The sequence below is a fragment of the Miscanthus floridulus genome, chromosome 14 (genome assembly GCF_019320115.1).
Source record: "Miscanthus floridulus cultivar M001 chromosome 14, ASM1932011v1, whole genome shotgun sequence".
Taxonomy (NCBI): Eukaryota; Viridiplantae; Streptophyta; class Magnoliopsida; order Poales; family Poaceae; genus Miscanthus; species Miscanthus floridulus.
In genome coordinates, this window is record NC_089593.1 from 73,064,139 (window position 1) to 73,085,509 (window position 21,371).

The 21,371-nt window shown below is 45.2% G+C and overlaps 1 pseudogene; it reads left to right on the forward strand.

The window, feature by feature from the left end:
• The first annotated feature begins 5,548 nt into the window (after positions 1–5,548).
• Positions 5,549–19,628, forward strand: LOC136503741 (disease resistance protein RGA5-like; annotated as a pseudogene).
• The last annotated feature ends 1,743 nt before the right edge of the window (positions 19,629–21,371 follow it).

The following is a 21,371-nucleotide window of genomic DNA, read 5'->3' on the forward strand; positions in this document are numbered from 1 at the left end:
TTTTTTGGAAATTTTCTTTGCCGAGTGCCACCACACCAGGCACTCGGCAAAGGTTTTTTTTTAAAACTCTTTGCCGAGTGCCAACACGGCAGGCACTCGGCAAAGTTTAAATTTTTTTTTTAATTTCTTTGTCGAGTGTTAGAGTCACAGCACTCGGCAAAGCTGGAAAATCTGTTTTCTGGTCGCCCATTTTGCCAGCTTTGCCGAGCGTTGTGACCATTGCGCTCGGCAAAGGGGTCCTTTGCCGAGTGCAACACTCGGCAAAGTGACCCAAAACGGCAAATATTTTTTTTTTGCATTCCATCATGACAAATACATTCATACAAACATATATCACATATATATCTCATCCATCCACACATCCATCCGCCCATATCACATCCATCACAATATATAATAATAAGTGCTCAAGTCCATCCAAATAAGTTTACAAGTCCATCAAAGTCCACAGGTGCATCACAAGTCCATCACCAAGTGAACAACAAATGTAAAAAATACAACATGCACTCATCTCGGCCACTGCGACTATGGTGAAGGCCCAGATGCATCATTCGTAGGTGCATGAGGTGGATTATTCGAACCACCGTCAGATGGAGACTGCACAAAGGAGAAAAGATTGCATGTGGGACAAGATTATTTTGATAGCTAATCTAGGACGATAGAGGCCATACAAGCAAAGCACAAGTGAAAGTAAAAAACTTTGATACTCACAAGAGTAGCTGCAGCTGCAGGACGCGGAGGCGGAGGTGAAACCAACAGCCCAGGTGGCAGAGACAAGCCCATACGTTGCCCAAGCCCTTGTAGGAAATCCGTAATGTCCATCAGCCTCTGTGTCTGGGCCTGCCGCTCGGCCCGCTCGGCCTCCAACTGGGCCCCCAGCTCCTGACGTTCCTTCATTTCTTGTTCCAGCCGGGCCTGCAATATTTCACTCCAATGTTTCAGTAATGCAAAGCTAATTAAGGTGTGTAAAGATCAATGTATGATGAGTAAAACAGGAATAACCTCGAGTGCGTCGACCCGGTGCTGTGCAGCGGTCGGCCGTGTGCGAATGGCCGGGCTCTCGCTCGTGCTCCGTGCTCGGATTTGGGAGAGAGAGGGAGTAGAGGCTGTGTCGATGACGCCGTCGCCAAGCCAGAACCGTCCATGCTTCTTGCCTTGCCCCGCCCTCATGACGGCCTCTCCATCGAAGTCCTGGGTGCTCGGATCGTGGTCTGCCCCATGGAGCGACCTCGTCACCTCAGTGTACTCAATGATGCAGGAGTGGACGCTCGGGTTCGTGTATGCCTCGGGCGGGTCCTCCAGGTTGAAGGAGACGTCGGACGTCGCCTTACCCTTGTGGGCCATACACCATGCCTAGAAGTCCGAGCAAGCCTGGCCACTATGTGACGCCGACTGCGAGAAAGACAGCACGATGATTAGAAATCAGACAGAACTGAGCGTGACAATAGATAAATCAATTCGCGTACCCATGCTTGTTTGTATCCGGCGAGGTTGCGGCTGCCTTGATGGTGTGCTGGACCTTGCATCAGTAAACGACGGTCCCGGGCATCCCTGTGCATCTTGAGGTACTCCTCCATGAACCACCTGTCCACCATCATCGCCCAGCACTCGGGATACGCTTGGCACCACCAGGGAATCACCTACACGTCATCAAGTATTGGACATATAAGAAGATCAAATTAAACCAACTTAATCTCAAATCGAATCAATGTTGATGTTCTTCATTTACCTCAAGGTACTGCTCCCGGGTCAGCTGCATCTCTCTTGCGTCTTTCTTGGTTTTCCTCTCTCTAAGCTTCGACCCGTAGTAGGTTACGATGGCCTGGATGCGCGCCTCGTGATGCATGTCGGTGACGAGTTTTTTACAGGCTTTGGTAGTCGCCTGCTCCGCCCTGGCCTCAAATCCCTCCTCGCATCTGTAATAAGTCTGCATACAAAAGCGATGTATCGATTCATTATTTCAAGAAAAGTCTAATGAATGCGACGTATTGAGCAATGTTGTGCAAGGGAGACTTACCCAAAACTCTGCCTTCACCCGCGCTGCCTTGTTGGGGTACTCCGCATCGGAGGCGACGACGTAGTGGTCAAACGAGTAGGCCGGCTCCGTCTTCGATGCGTACGTGACAATGCCGGGGAAGTGCTGCCTGCACAGAAGACCCAGGATGCCGTTGATTAGCCGTGCGCTACCACCCGACACAACCACCCAGTTCCTGCACAAGTAATTAAGAAAAATTATTAGTTTTTTTCATCATATCATATGAAGTAGTGGTGATAACATATACAGTTACTTACTTTTGTCCTTCGGGGCGAATCACTGGGCGTTGGTGAGGAAGCGGAACCTGTGGGAGGCTCGCGGGACCTCGCAAGTAGACACTCGAAGAGGAGTTGGAGGAAGCGGAACCCGTGCCTGCCGCCTCCCCCCCCCCCCCCCCCCTCCTCCTCCTCCTCCTCCTCCTCCTCTGTCTGCCGAACCAACTCCTCGTCTGACTCGTCCACGGGCGCGACCTCCTCCTGCGGCTGGCGGTCCTCCTCACGTGGCGTGGGAGGAGACGCCCCCCTCCTGCGGCTAGCGGTCCTCCTCCTCCTGTTCGATCCCTCTGCCGCCCCCTCCGCCCCCTCCTGCGACCGGCGTGGTCTTTGGTAAATCGAGTTCACAGACCTATGACGGTCGCCCGCCATCTTTGCTCAATCACCTGCAATAAAAAAGAAAAACAAGACGTAATTAGAAATAGGTGCAAAAATAAACAAAACATAATTACAAAAAACATAGTATTACATGTATTAGAAATATATGCAAAAATGAACAAAACATAATTACAAAAAACATAGTATTACATGTATTAGAAATAATCTTCATGATTGAAATTAGCTGGATCATAGGTCTCGTCATCACTATCAACATTGTCCAACTCATCAACACTATCCGAAGGAGGAATGTTGTCTTCATTGTCATTGCCGAAATGTAATCGCTCAAGCATTTGTATGTCCTTCAGATTTCGGACGTGACAACGTGCACGAAATCTTCTGAAATTTTTATCATAGCCTCCACATATGATATCACGACATCTCAACAAGTTTCATGATTTTTGGACTTCGTTTGCTTTTTATAGAATTTATAAACACTTCACACACAATTTCACGGACATGTTTCGTGAACAAGATGTCCGAAATTTCGGGTCCGTTCCTGGATACGGCCTCTCATAACACTCACTAACATGACTATCAATTTTTGAATCATTAAACTCCATTATTCGTACCACGTGCAGTTCAAATTTCTAATTTCCAGAAAAATTCAAGTAAACGAAATAAAGTAACTAAATATAACAAAAAGCCACAAAAAATCCCCAAATTGTAACTAGGAGTTCCTGGTGCTTTAAAAAGGCTGCACAAAAAAATTGGAGGCCAAAAACAAAAAAAACAAAAAAACTTTGCCGAGTGCCGGGGCATGGCACTCGGCAAAGGGTGTCTTTGCCGAGTGCCAGCCATCAGGCACTCGGCAAAGAATGTTTTAATTTTTTTTTAAAATTTCCTCTTTGCCGAGTGCATCCACAGGAGCACTCGGCAAAGAAATAATAAAAAAATTAAATCTTTGCCGAGTGCCGTCCAGGGGGCACTCGGCAAAGTATTTTAAAAATTAAAAAAAATTCTTTGCCGAGCGCCAGATCTGAGACGCTCGGCAAAGAATTTTAAAAAAAAATTAAATCTTTGCCGAGTGCCAGATCTGGGGCACTCGGCAAAGAAATTAAAAACAAAAAAAAACAAATCTTTGCCGAGTGCCTAACCGCAGGCGCTCGGCAAAGAAGGCCGTGGCAGGGCGCCGTTTCGCGGGCAACCTATGCCGATTGGAGAGATTTTGCCGAGAGTCTGGCACTCGGCAAAGAAGTCCTTTGCCGAGTGCCCGTGTTTGCCGAGTGCCCGGCACTCGGCAAAGAAATCTTTGCCGAGTGCAATTCTTTGCCGAGTGTAGCACTCGGCAAAGAAGATCTTTGCCGAGTGTCCGATTTTTGACACTCGGCAAAGAATTTTACACTCGGCAAAGTCTCTGTTTCCAGTAGTGGTTCCGGTAGTACCTCTGAATCTAGTAATAGTAAGATTCTGCCAAACTTCAAATCGAATACTTTCATCACTGTTTTATGAGCAAGAGAAAGGTTAGGGATGTTCATGTCACTCGTAAGTCGTAAATGAATATGTGACATGGTCCCAAAAACCATAAGTAATAATTATATATATGCCGACAGTTTTTAGTTCTCTAGTCTAGCAGAGTAAAAACTGTCTCCCGCTAGCTCACACCACATCCGCCGCCGCCACCAGGCCTCAGCTCCTCCGCTGGCTCCAGCACTGTCTTGACATCGTAAACGATAAATGAAAAAGGATCCAGAGCGCTTCTCGAGTATCACTTAATTAACCCATGGAGGATGAAGTAGTAGAAATCTTGATCCACACTAGACAGCAAGAATCACACGGCACGCAAGTAGAGGATTATGTTACACAAAAGATCTGTATTGGTAGTCCAGTAACGGTACTATCAAGGTTTTAAATAGCCGGCTAAGCCATTTAGCTTTCTATGTCCGAAAATAGGTTATAGCGGTAGCTAAGGACTAACATGTACATAAAAAAAACTTAGCTAAATCCTTCTTAAACAGCTATAGCCTGAGATAGCGGAGGCTATAGCCGGAGATTTAAAACCTTGGGTACTATTATGTGCAAACGGTCATCCGTCGTCTAGGCTGGAATCAAAGCGCGAGTGTGGGGAGTGTGGGTGTGAAATGCTAAAAAATAAACAATTTTCAAGGGTACGTTCCCCAATGAATTAATCTTAAATGAGCTCCTTGCCTCCTTCCTAAACTATCCTTGAAGCCAATAAGAGATTTGTCGTTGTAGTGGGCTAGTGGCTCGAGAATTTCATGGCTGCATTGCAACTATATATCTGCTGCTATTAAAAAGAACACCTGCAAGTCCAGTTTTACGATATTTGAATTTGTATGCTCCTCACAGAAAGAAAACTTGACTCCAGTGACACAACTATATATCAAATGTATACAGAAAATTTACGAAAGTTCATCCTATTAATCGAGATAGTGATCAACCGAACAAAAAACGACAAGTCGTGATGCAGCCTACCAAGTACCAACCATATGCATGCGAACGGACTAGAGAAGTAGAGAGGAAGCAGCAGCACTGCAGCTGGCTCCGGCTAGCTAGGTTTCCAAAGGGGCAATCACTAGCTTGCTCCTCTCCCACGACGTTCCTCAGTCCTCACCAGACCCCTCTCTCCCGCTAGCTCAAACCACATCCACATCCACATCCACATCCACCGCAGCCATCAGGCCTCAACCCCTCCTATCTATCCCTTCCCCTACCCCATAACCTGAATCATCAAGGCACCTCCAGCCAGATCGAGATCCAGCAGTTAGTGAACACAGCTAGCCATGTCTCTTCGTCAGCCGCCTCTAATGGAGGTGACCTAAACTTCAGCTAGCTCTAGATCTGGAGACGCACACACTGACGCACACACAAGAGAGAGAGAGAGGGGAAGGGATAGAGCAATATGGCTGGTGCGATAGTGAGTGCTTCGACGGGTGTGATAAGCACCCTGCTTCCCAAGCTCTCCAGCATGTTGATACAAGGGGAGTACATGCTTCAGAAAGGAGTGAAGAGCAAGATCAACTGGTGCTATAATGAGCTGAGCAGCATGCAGACTCTGCTTGTGAAGCTGGCCAACAACGAGGAGAGGCTGGATGAGCAGCTCAAGGATCGGAGGAGCAAGGTGCGTGAGCTGAGCTATGACATTGAAGACTGCGTCGACCTCTTCATGCATAAGATGAGCAAAGGTGTCGCTAAAGCTAACCTTGTCAAGAAGACGGCAAGTAAGATTGAAAAGATATGGTCACGTCACAAGATTGCTAAGTTAATTGATGAACTCAAGCTCGTGTAGAGGAAGAAAGTGATCGTCGCTTGAGGTACAAGATCGATGATACTGATTTTAGCCATGCTGTTCAAATTGATCCTCAGTTGCACTACTGGAAACGGAATCTTTGCCGAGTGCAAACTGCTTTACCGAGTGTCAAAAATCGGGCACTCGGCAAAGACCTTCTTTGTCGAGTGCCGCACTCGGCAAAGAATTGCACTCGGCAAAGAATTCTTTACCGAGTACCGGGCACTCGGCAAAAAAAGGCTCTCGGCAAAGGACTTCTTTGCCGAGTGTCAGGCTCCCGGCAAAAGCGCGGCACTCGGCATAGGCTGCCCCGCGTAACGGTGTTCGGCCACGTCCTTCTTTGCCGAGTGCCTGCTGTTAGGCACTCGGCAAAGATTTTTTTTTTGGAAATACTTTGCCGAGTGCCCCTGACACGGCGCTCGGCAAAGAATTCTCGGCAAAGAGGATATTTTTTTAATAAAAATCCAAAACCCTCTTTGCCGAGTGCCTTATTCTTGGCACTCAGTAAAGACCCCCTTTGTCGAGTGTCATGCCCCAGCCCTCGGCAAAGTTTTTTTTTTTTGCCTCTAAATTTTTTGTGCAGCCCTTTTAAAGTACCAGGAACTCCTAGTTAGAATTTGGGGATTTTTTTTGGCTTTTTGATATATTTAGTTACTTTATTTCGTTTACTTGAATTTTTTTGAAAAATATAAATTTGAACTGCACGTGGTACGAATAATGGAATTTAATGATTCAAAAAATGATACTCATGTTACTGAGTGTAGTGTGAGGCCGTATCCAGGAACGGACCCAAAATTTCGGACATCTTGTTCACAAAACATGACCGCGAACTTGCGTGCGAAGTATTTTTAAATTCTATAAAAAGCAAACAAAGTCCGAAAATCATGAAACTTGTTGAGATATCGTGATATCGTATGTGGAGGCTATGATAAAAATTTGAGAAGGTTTGGTGCACTCGGCAAAGAGGGTTTTGAATTTTTTTAAAAAAATATCCTCTTTGCTGAGTGCCTTCACATGGGGCACTCGGCAAAGACATTTCGAAAAAAAAAATCTTTGTCGAGTGCCGTGTCAAGGGCACTCGCAAAGTATTTTCTAAAAAAAATCTTTGCCGAGTGCGAGATCTGCGACACTCGGCAAAGAATTTTTTTTAAAAAAAATAAAAAACCCTTTGTCGAGTGCCAGATCTGGGGCACTCGGCAAAGGGGGATTTAACCCCTCCCACCTGGGCCGGCCACGTGCACGTGCCACCGCCCGCGCGCCCGCGCTGCCTGCGCCAACCGCGCGGCCGCGCCCTGCCCCCGGTCGCGCCCTGCCCCCGGCCGCGCCCCGTGGACCGCCCGCCTCGACGCCGCCCGTGCCCGTCTCCGGCGACCCTGACTCTGACCCCGACGCCGCCCGACCCCAACGCCGCCCGCCCCTACCCTCGGCGCCCATCAGGTATGCCTTCTCTCTTGTTGTTGTCGTGGTAGTGATAGTTGTAGTAGTATTAGTTGTACTAGTAGTGCTAGTGGTAGTAGTAGTATTAGAAGTAGTGGTAGTAGTAGTACAACTAGTGGTAGTAGTAGTAGTAGAATTAGTGGTAGTAGTAGTAGAAGTAGTGGTAGTAGTAGTAGAACTAGTGGTAGTAGTTGTAGCAATAGTGGTAGTGGTAGTAGTAGAACTAGTGGTAGTAGTAGTAGCAATAGTGGAAGTAGTAGTAGAAGTAGTGGTACTACTTGGATATATTCTTCTGCATGGATTGATATCCAAACTACATGGCTTCTCTTGAGACATATGTGCTTGTCGGCCATCGTGCCGTTGTTTTTTGCAGGTTTTGGAAACCTCACCGTGCAGGGGAGGTTCTGCCGAATTTTTTTAAAATGATAGTATTTTGTTCCATTTTTGTAGAGAAGAGCCCGTCGGAGCCAAGCCGGAGTTCCCGTCGCCGTGCCGGTCTGCCTGCACCGCGTTGCCTCGCCACTGCACCGACCCGCCATGGCCCCGCAAGCCTGACTCCGCCGCCACCCTAGGAATAACCCCTCTTTCCGTATCATGGTCGTAGATCGCGTAACCCAGTTAGGCGTCTCCCGTTCGAAAGAGATATGGTTGGAGGTATGCCGATCTTTACATATCTATGACCGTATCTGTTTTGGATTGTCCACGTTTTTTGGATAGCCCACCGATGCGTAGATGGGTTAGTTTCCATGGTCTGCTCTGGTTCGAGATAGAGTTTTGGCATCACCTCCCTGTTGTTCTTCGGATATGCACTCTTCTTTGGCAGGACGTGTATCTAGAGAACAACAGGGAGGTGCTGCCGAAATTCTGTCTCGGATAGGAGTAGAGCATGGAAACTAACCTCATCTACGCATTCGCGGGTGGGATTAGGACCTATCCTCACCTATTAGACATTAGGAACACCATGTAGATGCAATTGATGGTTACATTACTCGTTGATACATATGTTAGAGGATGGATGACCGTCAGTGGATGTACACGGGCTGGAGAAGTCAGAGTGATTACACCACGGAATGGATGAACAAGACCGATGCTTTCTTGAACAGTGCATTTGGCAAGGCTGCTAATGGACATTGCCTAGTTTTGTGTCCCTGCAGCAAATGTGGAAATAGGAAAAGGGTAAACAAGGTGGAAATGGGTAAACATCTTGTGAAGAATGGATTTACGCCGGACTACACCCGGTGGGTCCACCATGGTGAAGCCCATCGTATGAGAGAGGAGGTGGTGAGACCACGGGTGGAGGCTTTTAATGCTGATGCCAGGGTAGCAGACATGTTAGATGACTTTCACCAAGGATAGTTCAATGAGGGACGTGAGAAGGAGGAGATGGAGGCAGCCGCACAGGCGTTCTATGACATGATGGACTCGGCACAGAAACCCCTTCACAATCAGTCAACGGTGTCTCAACTGGATGCCATTGAACGCTTAATGGGGTTGAAGTCTGAGTTAAACTTGAGTGGACCTGGCTTCGATAAGATGTTGGCCGTGATTGGCACCCTGCTTCCGGAGGGCCACATTCTACCAAAGAGCATGTACGAGTCACAGAAACTCCTTCGTGCACTTAAGATGCCGTATGAGCAGATACATGCTTGTCCGAAGGGGTGCATCCTATTTAGAAAAGAACACGAGCATGCAAAGTTCTATCTAAAGTGTAAATCCTCCAGGTACCTAGAGGTAGACTCTGATGATGGCCAGAAGTGGCAACTTATGATCCCCGTGAAAATCCTATGGTACCTTCCGTTCCTACCGAGGATCCAACGGCTATACATGACCAAGGAATCCGCGAAACAGATGACATGGCACAAAAATGGCAAACGGTATAATCCTGCCAAGATGGTACATCCATCCGATGGTGAAGCTTGGATCCGCTTTAATGACAAACATCGTGACAAAGCAGATGAGGCTCATAATGTACGTGTCGCACTGGCAACAGATGGGTTCAATCCTTATGGAATGATGGCTGCCCCATAGACATGTTGGCCCGTCTTCGTTATCCCCCTTAATCTCCCCCCCCCCCCCCCGTGTCTCCTTTCAATGACATAACGTATTCTTGTCATTGATAATTCCTAGCCACCCAGGGAATAATATGGGTGTGTTCATGGAGCCCATGTTTGATGAATTGGTCTGTGCTTGGGACGAAGGGGTATGGACATACGATCGAGCTACAAAGACAACCTTCAAAATGCACATTTGGTACCACTACTCCCTGCATGACTTCCTAGCGTATGGGATATTCTGCGTCTGGTGTGTTCATGGGAAGTTCTCATGCCCAATATGCAAGGAAGGTGTGAGGTTCATTTGGTTGCATAAGGGTGGCAAGTATTCGTCATTCGACAGACATCGTCAATTCCTACCTCTTGACCATCCATTCAGATAAGACATCAAGAACTTTATGAAAAGTGTCAAAGTGACAAACCCTACACCGCGGATGATGACTGGTGCCGAGGTTCATGCTCAGATAGATGCTCTCGTGCCCAATGAAGAAGGTGGTTTTGTGGGATACTGGACTCATATCTTGGGCATGACGAGGCTCCCCTATTTCTATGACCTTCTTCTGCCACATAACATTGATGTAATGCACATTGAAAAGAATGTCGCCGAGGCACTTTGGGCAACACTCATGGACACTGAAAAGTCTAAGGACAACCCTAAGGCTAGAGTGGACCTGGCAACGTTGTGCGATAGACCAAATCAAGAGATGCAGCCTCCTAGTCGTGGCAAGACCTAGAGAAGGCCTAAGGTCGATTTTGTCTTGAAAAAGGACCTAAGGAGGGAAGTACTTGAATGGATCAAGACGCTAATGTTCCCTGATGGGTATGCAGTGAATCTAAAGAGGGGAGTGAACTTAGGCACTCTGCGAGTCAACGGGATGAAGAGTCATGACTACCACATATGGATTCAGCGGCTTCTTCCGGCGATGGTTCGAGGCTATGTCCCAGAGCATGTCTGGCAAGTGCTGGCAGAGTTGAGCTACTTATTCTGCTAGCTTTGTGCCAAGGAGCTCTCTCAGACCATCATTGATGACTTGGAAAAAGTGGCACTCGTGTTGCTCTGTAAGTTGAAGAAGATCTTTCCACCCGGCTTCTTGTCGATGTAGCATTTGATTGTGCACCTCCCGTATGAGGCACGGATGGGGGGTCCATGCAGAACCGTTGGTGCTATCCAATCGAGAGATGTCTGAAGACTCTTTGCAAAAAATGTAGAAATAAAGCCAAAATTAAGGCTTCCATTGCAGAGGTATACATTCTAGAAGAGGTGTCGAACTTCACAGAGAAATATTACACTAAGAAACTTCCTAGCGTTTATAATCCATCCCCTCGTTACAATGCTGGCAAAAATGAATCGAACCTCAGCCTTTTCCAAGGGCAACTCGGAAGCGCAAGTGCATCGACCACTAAGCAATTGGAAAATGAAGAGTGGCGTAGTATCATGGCATATGTGTTGACCAACCTTGTCGAGGTACAGCCGTATGTGTTGACCACAAACAGCGGAGTTGTTACGCCCGGCACTGATAGACTCGACTATTATGGAAGAATTGAAGAAATCTACGAACTATCATTCTATGGTTCGAAACCTCTTACTCCTGTCATATTCAAATGCCATTGGTTTCATCCTAGAGTAACGAGATGGACCCCTAAGCTTGGGCTAGTCAAGATTCGACAGGATTCCGTCTATCCAGGAAAAGATGTCTACATTGTGGCTCAACAGGCCTTCCAGGTTTATTATGCGTCATACGCGTGCAAAGACGCTGAGCATCTTAAGGGTTGGTCTATTGTGCACAAGGTATTGCCACATGGTAAACTACCTGTCTCAAACGATGAAGATTACAACTTCAACCCAAACACATATGATGGAGATTTCTATCAAGAAGAGGGCCTACAAGGGAGGTTTGACATAGACTTAACCGAAGAGATAGGAATGGAAGTAGACAATGAAAGGGATAATGACGAGGACGCTGGAGACGAGGTGCAAAATCTAAAGGACATACAAATGCTTGAGTGATTACGTTTAGGCAATGACAATGAAGACAACATTCCTTCTTCGGATAGTGTTGATGAATTGGACAATGTTGATAGTGATGACAAGACCTATGATCCAGCTAATCTCAATCATGAAGATTATTTCTAATACATGTAATACTATGTTTTTTGTAATTATGTTTTGTTCATTTTTATAAATATTTCTAATACATGTATTACTATGTTTTTTTGTAATTATGTTTTGTTCATTTTTGCACCTATTTCTAATTACGTCTTGTTTTTCTTTTTTATTACAGGTGATTGAACAAAGATGGCGGGCGACCGTCATAGGTCCGTGAACTCGATTTACCAAAGACCATGTCGGCTATAGGAGGAGGCGGAGGGGGCGGCGGAGGGATCGGACAGGAGGAGGAGGAGGACCGCCAGACGCAGGAGGGGGCCATCTCCTCCCATGTCGCGTGAGGAGGAGCCGAAGGAGGAGGTGGCGCCCGTGGACGAGTCGGACGATGAGCTAGTTCGGCAGATGGACGAGGAGGAGGGGGCGCACGAGGACGACGAGTTGGAGGCGGCAGGCACGGGTTCCGCTTCCTCCGACTCCTCTTCGAGTGTCTACTTGCGAGGTCCCGCGAGCCTCCCACAGGTTCCACTTCCTCACCAACGCCCAGTGATTCGCCCCGAAGGGCAGAAGTAAGTAACTTTATATGTTATCACCACTACTTCATATGATATGATGAAAAAAACTAATAATTTTTCTTAATCACTTGTGCAGGAACTGGGTGGTTGTGTCGGGTGGTTGCGTACGGCTAGTCAACGACATCTTGGGTCTTCTGTGCAGGCAACACTTCCCCGGCATTGTCACGTACACATCGAAGACAGAGTCGGCCTACTCGTTTGACCACTACGCCGTCGCCACCGATGCGGAGTACCCCAACAAGGCGGCACGGGTGAAGGCAGAGTTTTGGGTAAGTCTCCCTCGCACAACATTGCTCAATAAGTCGTATTTATTGGACTTTTCTTGAAATAATGAATGGATACATCGCTTTTGTATGCAGACTTATTACAGATGCGAGGAGGGATTTGAGTCCAGGGCGGAGCAGGTGACTACCAAAGCCTGTAAAAAACTCATCACCAACATGCATCACGAGGTGCGCATCCAAGCCATCGTAACCTACTACGGGTCGAAGCTTGGAGAGAGAAAAACTAAGAAAGACGCAAGAGAGATGCAACTGAGTCGGGAGCAGTACCTTAAGGTAAATGAAGAACATCAATGTTGATTCATTTTGAGATTAAGTTGGTTTAATTTGATCTTCTTATATGTCCAATACTTGATGACGTGTAGATGATTCCCTGGTGGTGCCAAGCGTATCCTGAGTGCTGGGCGATGATGGTGGAGAGATGGTTCACGGAGGAGTACCTCAAGATGCACAGGGATTCCCGGGACTATCGTTTGCAGATGCAAGGTCCAGCACACCATCAAGGCAGCCGCAACCTCGCCAGATACAAACAAGCATGGGTACGCGAATTCATTTATCCATTGTGACGCTCAATTCTGCCTGATTTCTAATCATCGTGCTGTCTTTCTCGCAGTCGGCGTCACATAGTGGCCAGGCTTGCTCGGACTTCTAGGCATGGTGTATGGCCCACAAGGGCAAGGCGACGTCTGACGTCTCCTTCAACCTAGAGGACCCGCCCGAGGCATACATGAACCCGAGTGTCCACTCCCGTATCAGTGAGTACTCTGAGGTGGCGAGGTTGCTCCTTGGGTCAGACCATGATTCGAGCACCCAAGACTTCGATGGAGAGGCCGTCATGAGGGTGGGGCAAGGCAGGAAGCATGGGTGGTTCTGGCTTGGCGATGGCGTCATCGACACGGCCTCTACTCCCTCTCTCTCCCAGATCCGAGCACGGAGCACGAGCGAGAGCCCGGCCATTCACACACGGCCGACCGATGCACAGCACCGGGTCGACGCACTCGAGGTTATTCCTGTTTTACTCGTCATACATTGATCTTTACACACCTTAATTAGCTTTGCGTTACTGAAACATTGGAGTAAAATATTGCAGGCCCGGCTGGAACAAGAAATGAGGCAACGTCAGGAGCTGGAGGCCGGGCACCAGAGGATGGTGGCCCAGCTGGAGGCCGAGCGGGAGGCCGAGCGGGCCGAGCGGTAGGCCCAGGCGCAGAGGCTGATGGACATTGCAGAGTTCCTACAAGGGTTTGGACAACGTGTGGGCTTCTCTCTGTCAGCTGGGCTGTTGGTTCCACCTCCGCCTCCGCGTCCTGCAGCTCCAGCTACTCCTGTGAGTCTGAAAGTTTTTTACTTTCGCTTGTGCTTTGCTTGTATGGCCTCTACCTTCCTAGATTAGCTATCCAAATAATCTTGTCTTACATGCAATCTTTTCTCCTTTGTACAGTCTCCATCTGACAATGGTTCGAATAATCCACCTCATGCACCTCCGAATGATGGACCTTCACCACAGTCGCAGTGGCCGAGATGAGTGCACGTTGTATTTTTTTATTTGTTGTTCACTTGGTGATGGACTTGTGATATACTTGTGATGCACTTGTGGACTTTGATGGACTTGTGGATTTATTTAGATGGACTTGAGCACTTATTATTATATATGTGATATATATTGTGATGGATGTGATATGTGCGGATAGATGTGTGGATGGATGAGATATATATGTGATGGATGAGATATATGTGTGATGAATGAGATATATATGTGATGGATGAGATATATATGTGATATATGTTTGTATGAATTTATTTATCATGATGGAATATAAAAAAATAAAAATTGCTGTTTTGGGTCACTTTGCCGAGTATTGCACTCGGCAAAGGACCCCGTTGCCGAGTGTCATGGTCACAGCACTCGGCAAAGCTGGAAAAATGGGCGCTTGGAAAACCATTTTTCCAGCTTTGCCGAGTGCCATGACCATGGCACTCGGCAAAGAATTTTTTTTAAAAAAAATTCAAACTTTGCCGGTGCCGGCCAGAGGGCACTCGGCAAAGAATTTTTAAAAAAAAATTCAAACTTTGCCGAGTACCGGCCAGAGGGCACTCGGCAAAGATTTTTTTTAAAAAAAATCAAACTTTGCCGAGTGCCGGCCAGAGGGCACTCGGCAAAGAATTTTTTTAAAAAAATCAAACTTTGCCGAGTGCCAGCCAGAGGGCACTCGGCAAAGAATTTTGTTAAAAAAAATTCAAACTTTGCCGAGTGCCGAAAAGAGGGCACTCGGCAAAGATTTTTTTTAAAAAAAAATTCAAACTTTGCCGAGCGCCGGCCAAGGGGCACTCGGCAAAGAAAATTTTTAAAAAAAGTAAAAAAAATCTTTGCCGAGTGCCTGCAGGGTTGGCACTCGGCAAAGCCACCGTGAATGGGGCCGGCGCCGTGACGGTCGCTTTTCTTTGCCGAGTGCCCCCGGGGCTCTCGGTAAAGCCTTTGCCGAGTGTCCGATAAAAGACACTCGGCAAAGAGGTCTTTGCCGATCAATTTTTTACCGTGTGTTCTTTGCCGAGTGCAATTTGGTCTTTGCCGAGTGCCTCAGGCACTCGGCAAAGAACCTGAATCTAGTTGTGTTGCCAGCACTGTTTGTGGAAGCGGAGAGACTTGTTGGGATTGATGGTCCAAGGGAGAAGATCATCGAGCTGCTGAAGGATGATGACTGTGGACAACTCTTGCAAACCAAATTTATCAGGAAATAAATGGTCAATTTGATAGCACATGTTTTGTGCCAGTTTCACGCAATCCTAACATTGCAAAGATACTAGCTGATATGCTCAAAGAACTAGGGGGCTGTGTTGACATCCAGATGACGAGCGGCAACTCATTTATAGGCTTAGAGCACTCTTACAAGATAAGAGGTATGTGTAAAAATGACATTTCATATTTTCTTTTGTCATCTGCCCCTATTTGTGTATATTTGTGTATATGCTTATGTTTAGTTGATCAGAAATTCTTTATGATATACTAGTATTTTTCATTTTTAAGATAGAAGAAATTAATAAATATTGAGCTTATGAATCTTGCTACGCACACGTAAAATTTAGTCAGCTTATAAAAGATAATAACATCCATTACAATCTTCTTTAAAACCTGGCTTGCACGCTACAATTTATTGTATAGTACGCATCTTTAGAAGGGGTAATTCTAATACATGGTCAAAAGATATATGACGTCATTATTTCTTATGTTTTTCCAGATCTGATTTTTACCATAGTTTTTCTATTATAATATAATTATAATGTTATCATGTGACCTGGCATAGTGTTAGAATCTCTACTGCTTGTAGCCTAGAGTACTAGGTTTGAACCAGCATCCTTATTGAAATATTCTATGGAAAATTGTCTAGGTTTGAACCAGCATCCTTATAGCATTATGAGTACGCACTCTAGGAGCCAATTAGAATATTGTATTCATTTTCATGGTAATAAAGATATATTTACTCCTTTCGCTTTGAAATGACAAGCGTATTTTGATTAGCATACAAAATAGATTTTGTCATTGATTTCTCTTGTACAAAGTTGTCTGCTAAAGAGTCAATATCATCTCAGAGCCACTTTGAATACAGATCTGTTGTTGCAAACCCTATTTCCTAAATTATATGTAATTTTGAATAACTGTTGGTAAAATTTGTAAAATTTGACTTTTTCTTATACGAAATAGGATTATCATTTTCTGGGATGGAGAGTATTTGCAAACTGTGAAATGCTTATTGGTTGACTTTATTGTTTTAGTTTATGTTTACCGAACATTAGTCAATTGTAGCCATTACATTTACATGACTGCATCAAACTTGGCACTCTTTATTTGACTGCAGCCAATGTTTATAACAGAATGCCCCCACATTAATATGCAATGTTTAGGAAAGCATGTTTGGTGCAATATTGAAGTTGTGTATGCATGACACTGCCCTACATGGTTCAAATCCTGGTATCTTAATTACGTAAACTTGAGTGCGCTTTTAGGAGGTACTTTGCAAGGTTCACAAACATATGCATAGCCATGTCTTTTGGGTGTGGGGTTTATGTAAAGCACTCATCAATGTTCATGTGGTGAGTGTCAGACTTTCAGTGGTGTGCGTGCACGCATGCGTCTAATTACATTTTCATAAATGTAGCCAATCGCCTTGTAAACACAATATAAAGGTAATACATATTATGCCTTCTTTCGATGTAATCATAAGATACCATTGTGGAATTAAGTTCAGCTTTGCTTGTGGATGAATTGAGAATCATGGTTCATCTTGTAAAGGCAAACATGAACTAATTAATGACGCTTGATGTTATCGAGATATACACATAAAAAATATCACTAGTAAATTTTTTTTCAAAAATGCACAACCTTCACCTCTTGCAGTTGTAAAGTTTACGGAGATGTTTTGTATCAAATATTGATGTTATTTTTATTTAGTTTGAGTAATTTTAGTCTAAGTTCACTATATATGTACAAAATAATCATAGCTTAATGAAATACATCGACTCAAATTGCATTTGGGGAAAACATGTAGAAACTAGATAGTGGTCAAGCTCACTAGTTGTTTCCTTGTTTGTGTGATGTCACACAATCCGGAATGCCATTCCACTGTTTATATATTTTTTAACTCAAGTTGTTAGGTTAGATGCAGTGGGCGTTGTTGAGGTTGTGGGAATGCAAGAGTACAAGACCTCAGTGCTAATATCTTTTACAAATTAATATGTGCAGGTACTTGAGGTTGTGGGAGTGCAAGAGTACAAGATCTCAGTGCTAACATCTTTTAAAATATGTGTAAGTACGTTGTCATCGTTAATGATATTTGGAGCACTCAAGCATGAGAACTTCTCAAGTCTGCTCTACCTGAGAACAATCTAAATAGCAGAATGATTACAACCACAAGAATTGCCGATGTCGCCACATCATGTTGCTCCAGTTTAGCAGGATGTGTCCACAACATTCAACCTCTAAGCGACCAGCAATCCCAGCAACTATTTTCCAAGAGGGTTTTTGACTTTTTGGCGATAAATCTGCATGCCCTCCTCACTTGGAAGAAGTTTCTCATAGAATCCTTGAAAAGTGCCATGGTTTGCCACTAGCTATTATCACTATTGCAAGCCTATTGGCCGGTAAATCCAACAAGGATCAATGGGAGCAAGTGTACAATTCTATCAATTCTGCTTTTAGTCACCAAGGAATGAGAGATATACTTCTTCTTAGCTATTATGATCTCTCATATAATCTGAAGACTTGCTTCCTATATCTTAGTATGTATCCAGAGGATTACAGGATTGACAGAGAAGAGCTAACACGGAGGTGGATAGCTGAAGGTTTCATCTCAGAAGTTAGGGTTGCCTGTTCGGCTGCCTGTTTTTTTGGCTGGCTGGATCCCTTTTTTTCCAGCCGGAGCAGTATTTTTCTCTCACAAAAAATCAGCATAAACGGTGAAAACCAGCGTGCTTTAGTCCAGCCGAACAGCTTGTAAACAGAAGTTTGATCCAACCAATAGACATTCAGTATGATGGCAGGGTAAAATATTTTAAAGTGCATGACATGGTGCTTGAGCTTATTGTGTTGCTGTCAGACGAGGAGAATTTTGCCAGCATAGTGGAAGGACAAAGCTATAATGCTACTGGTACTGGTCACAAGATTCGTAGGCTCTCAGTACAATCTGCTGAGCATGTGGTAGATGAAGTGATGCAAAAGATTATGGATAAGTGGTCACATGTCCGTTCCATTAGTTTTTATGGATTGCAGGAGCAAGGAATTTCTCATCTGAAAGAGCTGCATCATCTGAGAGTACTGGTTTTTTCTTATGCCGGCCAACTTGGTAACCAACACATTAAATATATAGGAAGCCTTTTCCAGCTACAATTTTTGGTCATCCATTCTTTTGTTGTTACTGAACTTCCGGAGGACATTGGGAACCTGCGGTACTTGCAGACACTAGATATACGTGAAAGTCAAGTTAGAAAATTGCCACCGTCCATAGGCCAATTGCAAAAATTGGTGCGTCTACTTGTAAACTGGAATGTAGAATTGCCCAATGAGATTGGAGATCTGCAAGCCTTGCAGGAGTTGTGGGGTGTAAGGATTTTCTCTACAAATGACAAAATTGGTGGAAGCGCTTAGACGTTTGACTAAGCTGAAGATGCTTGACATGTGTGTGCCTGACAGAGAAGAACTCGGTCGTGATATTGGAAGCTATGAGGAAGCTTTGAAGTCATCTCTCGCTGTGATGAGTAAGGGCAGTCCCAATGAAAGAAACTAGTAGTTTCTATAACATAGGATACCGCACCAAAAAAGTACTGCTTTCCAACCCATGGTTTCTATAAGTAATAACTATTTTCTCTTTCTCTCTCCCAACTCTATCTTTTCCTCCAATGGGAGTGCGACACGAGCTCCCTAGAAACTGGTGGTTTCTTTCCAATGGCGATTTCATGGTTTCTTGGTGCATTGGGTCAAGAGTAGACCTGGTTTCTTCATGAAGAAACCATTTCTATGATTTTTGCTCTCTTTCTTCATTAATTACGTTGCCATGTCAGCATTTTACCTACGTGGCAAGTCATTTAATGAGGATAGAAACCATCATCAATGCACCATTGGGACTGCCCTAATCATGGGCTCCAATCACTAACGATTTATGACTTTAATGATTTCTTGAGAGAAGAACAGTTCGATTTTTTGTGCTCCACTGTTCCATGTCTCTGAAGCTTGACGTATACGGACAAGGGATTGCTCGTGTTCCAAAGCAGACCCATCTTAAACTCGGGTTTCTAAGGATTAAACAGGAAGATCTCTGCATCATCGGGGGCATACCTGCTCTGCTCTTTTGCGAGTTACGCGTACTGCACGCCCCTGATGAACGGCTTACCACCAGCAGCCAACAATTCCAGTGCCTTAAAGAGTTCAGATACAACAATTGTCATTACGGAGGTGGCCTGAAGATGCTGTTCTTACGGGAAGCGATGCCCGAGCTCCGAAGGTTAGAGCTTCAATTTAGAGTGCAGGAAACAGAGTCCAAGCTAGGGTTTGAGTTCAGCTTCGAGCACCTTGCAAGCCTAGAGCACATCAAAGTAATAATCTGGACTGGAAATGCCACCAGGAGCAGGGTGGAGGCCGCGGAAGCTGCCGTCAGGGGTGCGGTCAGCATGCACCCCGGACGTCCCACACTTGACATGGGGTTCTGCCCCCCCACATGGGACAAGGATAAGAGGGACGACAGTCAACAGGTGTGAAATACTGGAGTGGATGAGTTGGATTTTCTCTCACTAGAATATTATGTGCAGGAGTTTTTTTTTTCTCGTATTATGTGCAGGAGTTGCAAGGTTATTTGCCATCTATCTTTCTCTCTCTCTCATGTGTCGCTAATTTTGATGCATATAGTAACTACAACAGTACCACGATGATGACTAGATCAGTTTATCCGGCGGGCTGCACCTTTTTTGAGTTGGCTATTTCGTCCATGTTATCCATGCTAGAGTTTTTGCTGAACTAACCATACATGTGTAATGTTTTTGGGCCTGTATTTTCCTTATATATTGGATTGATTTTTCGTTATCCTGATTAAAAGGCAGAGCTTATGTCTGTCACAGTGAAATTTTTTTATTTTTAACACTTTTTTTAAAACTATTTTCAAATCTGACACTGTTTTTTTTTCAAAACTAACATTTTTGGCTGCGCCTATTAGTATGACGCGGCGAAATCGAGCTGCCACGCCATGCATGGCGGCGCGTCGAAGATGAGCACGTGACAATGAGCCACGTCGCTAGACGATGATGTGGCTGGTCCTGCCGCGCCGTGGATCTAGGCGCGGCAGTGCCACACCACCCGTCATGGCGCGGTGAGGCCCAACTTAAACCTTGCGCCGTGGGCTCCCTCCCTCTCTGCCTTAGTTCGAAAAAAGGTGGAGGCAGCTCCAGAGGCCGCGCCGCCGCCTCCCAACTCTCCCAAGCCCGGCCGCCGCCCTGCCCTCCCTTGCCGCCTCCCTCCCTACCTTCCCCCAAGCTTCTCCTCGGCCTCGGTCAAGGTAATGATACTCTTATTAGTAGCTTAAACGGTGGAATGGTGGATTAGGATGGGTAGCTAGGGTTTGGAAGAAAATATTCGTTCGTTTGAACGGTGGATTCAAGGATAAGGATTAGGATTGTGAATGTTAAGGTTAATTAGTTAGTTAGAAGCATGTTACCATGTTTAGTGTAAGGTATATTTTTGTTCGTAAGTGTCGGTTATATTTTTTTAGTTGTAATGCAAATGATTCTCCTTTTACATTAATTTGCGATGTTTTGATTGGCTTTAAATTACAATCGTTTTGTTAGATGAAAGACATATATCGGGAGCAGTTGTGGTGAAAACGGGGTCATCCTAGAGAATTATACCCCGACGTCTCCAGCAAAGATGCCCCCGTCCCTCTGAAAGCTCTAGTTTGGTTTTGGTGAATTGATGAAACCCTAAGTGCTAACCTAGTTTATCAAAGTAATTATGAGATTGGTAGCACTACTCCAAGTAATGAAGCAAATAAAGATCATGATATGATGATGGTGATGATCAATTGCTTGGATTTGGAAAAGGATAAAGAAAAAAAGGCTCAAGGCAAAGGTATAAGTGGTAGGAGCCATTTTGTTTCGGTGATCAAGACACTTCGCAAGTGTGATCACATTTAGGTTCGATAGCCGTACTATTAAGAGGGGTGAAACTTGTATCGAAATGTGGTTATCAAAGTGTCACTAGATGCTCTAACTCATTGCATATGCATTTAGGATCTAGTGGAGTGCTAACACCCTTGAAAATGTTAATGAAAATATATTAACACATGTGCACAAGGTGATACACTTATTGGTTGGCATATTTGAGCAAGGGTAAAGAAGATAGAGTTGAAAAGGAGTTAGTCGCGCTGGTCAAGAGTGACCGGACGCGTCCGGTATGGAGATCGGACGCGTCCGGTATTAACGACCGAACTCTGGCTCAGTGGAGCGACCGGA